This window comes from Oncorhynchus masou, unplaced genomic scaffold, assembly GCF_036934945.1.
Source record: "Oncorhynchus masou masou isolate Uvic2021 unplaced genomic scaffold, UVic_Omas_1.1 unplaced_scaffold_616, whole genome shotgun sequence".
In the NCBI taxonomy this organism is placed as follows: Eukaryota; Metazoa; Chordata; class Actinopteri; order Salmoniformes; family Salmonidae; genus Oncorhynchus; species Oncorhynchus masou.
Window position 1 is genome coordinate 432176 of NW_027012587.1, and position 3018 is coordinate 435193.

Here is a 3018-nt window from a genome sequence, read left to right on the forward strand (position 1 = left end):
AAAATCTAAAGAAACCAGCCAAGACCTCAGAAAACAAATTGTAGACCTCCACAAGTCTAGTTCATCATTGGGAGCAATTTCCAAATGCCTGAAGGTACCACGTTCACCTGTATAAACAATAGTACGCAAGTATAAACACCATGGGACCACGCAGCCGTCATACAGGAAGGAGACGCGTTCTGTCTCCTAGAGATGAACGTACTTTGGTGCGAAAAGTGCAAATCAATCCCAGAACAACAGCAAAGGACTTTGTGAAGATGCTGGAGGAAACAGGTACAAAGTATCTATATCCACAGTAAAATGAGTCCTATATCGACGTAACCTGAAAGGCCACTCAGCAAGGAAGAAGCCACTGCTCCAAAACCGCCATAAAACAGCCAGACTATGGTTTGCAACTGCACATGGGGATAAAGAGCATACATTTTGGAGAAATGTCCTCTGGTCTGATCAAACAAAAATAGAACTGTTTGGCCATCAAGACCATTGTTATGTTTGGAGGAAAAGGGGGAGGCTTGCAAGCCGAGGAAAACCATCCCAACCGTGAAGCACGGGGGTGGCAGCATCATGTTGTGGGGGTGTTTTGCTGCATGAGGAACTGGTGCACCTCGCAAAATAAATGGCATCATGAGGTAGGATATATTGAAGCAACATCTCAAGACATCAGTCAGGAAGTTAAAGCTTGGTCGCAAATAGGTCTTCCAAATGGACAATAACCCCAAGCATACTTCCAATGTTGTGGTAAAATGGCTTAAGGAAAACAATGTCAAGGTTTTGGAGTGGCCATCACAAAGCTAAGACCTCAATCCTATAGAACATTTTTGGGCAGAACTGAAAAAGCGTGTGCGAGCAAGGAGGCCTACAAACCTGACTCAGTTACACCAGCTCTGTCAGGAGGAATGGGCCAAAATTCACCCAACTTATTGTGGGAACCTTGTGGAAAGCTATCTAAAACGTTTGACCCAAGTTAAACAATTTAAAGGCAATTCTACCAAATACTAATTGAATGTATGTAAACTTCTGACCCACTGAGAATATGATGAAAGAAATAAAAGCTGAAATAAATCATTCTCCCTACTATAATTCTGACATTTAACATTCTTAAAATAAAGTGGTGCTTCTAACTGACCTTAAACAGGGAATTTAAACTAGGATTAAATGTCAGGAACTGTGAAAAACCGAGTTTAAATGTATTTAAATGTATGTGAACTTCCGACTTCAACTGTAGTAGACACAGTACATACTAGTATATAGTACCTAGCTACAGACAGGACATTAGACACAGTACATACTAGTATATAGTACCTAGCTACAGACAGGACATTAGACACAGTACATACTAGTATATAGTACCTAGCTACAGACAGGACATTAGACACAGTACATACTAGTATATAGTACCTAGCAACAGACAGGACATTAGACACAGTACATACTAGTATATAGTACCTAGCTACAGACAGGACATTAGACACAGTACATACTAGTATATAGTACCTAGCAACAGACAGGACAGTAGACACAGTACATACTAGTATATAGTAACTAGCAACAGACAGGACAGTAGACACAGTACATACTAGTATATAGTACCTAGCTACAGACAGGACAGTAGACACAGTACATACTAGTATATAGTACCTAGCTACAGACAGGACAGTAGACACAGTACATACTAGTATATAGTACCTAGCTACAGACAGGACAGTAGACCCAGTACATACTAGTATATATTACCTAGCTACAGACATATAGTACCTAGCTACAGACAGGACAGTAGACACAGTACATACTAGTATATAGTACCTAGCTACAGACAGGATAGTAGACACAGTACATACTAGTATATAGTACCTAGCTCCAGACAGGACAGTAGACACAGTACATACTAGTATATAGTACCTAGCTACAGACAGGACAGTAGACACAGTACATACTAGTATATAGTACCTAGCTACAGACAGGACAGTAGACACAGTACATACTAGTATATAGTACCTAGCTCCAGACAGGACAGTAGACACAGTACATACTAGTATATAGTACCTAGCTACAGACAGGACAGTAGACACAGTACATACTAGTATATAGTACCTAGCTACAGACAGGACAGTAGACACAGTACATACTAGTATATAGTACCTAGCTACAGACAGGACAGTAGACACAGTACATACTAGTATATAGTACCTAGCTACAGACAGGACATTAGACACAGTACATACTAGTATATAGTACCTAGCTAAAGACAGGACAGTAGACACAGTACATACTAGTATATAGTACCTAGCTACAGACAGGACAGTAGACACAGTACATACTAGTATATAGTACCTAGCTACAGACAGGACATTAGACACAGTACATACTAGTATATAGTACCTAGCTACAGACAGGACAGTAGACACAGTACATACTAGTATAGAGTACCTAGCTACAGACAGGACAGTAGACACAGTACATACTAGTATATAGTACCTAGCTACAGACAGGACAGTAGACATAGTACATACTAGTATATAGTACCTAGCAACAGACAGGACAGTAGACACAGTGCATACTAGTATATAGTACCTAGCTACAGACAGGACATTAGACACAGTACATACTAGTATATAGTACCTAGCTACAGACAGGACATTAGACACAGTACATACTAGTATATAGTACCTAGCTAAAGACAGGACATTAAACACAGTACATACTAGTATATAGTACCTAGCAACAGACAGGACATTAGACACAGTACATACTAGTATATAGTACCTAGCTACAGACAGGACATTAGACACAGTACATACTAGTATATAGTACCTAGCTACAGACAGGACAGTAGACACAGTACATACTAGTATATAGTACCTAGCTACAGACAGGACAGTAGACACCGGAGAATCTCCATTAAAGAGTATTTCAGTCCAGAACTATAGGCTTTTAATATGTACAGTTTCTGGGAAACCGGCCTACAGCGTCATAGGAATTGCTTAGCCTTGTGGTTCTGCCGTTTTCTAGATGACAAAC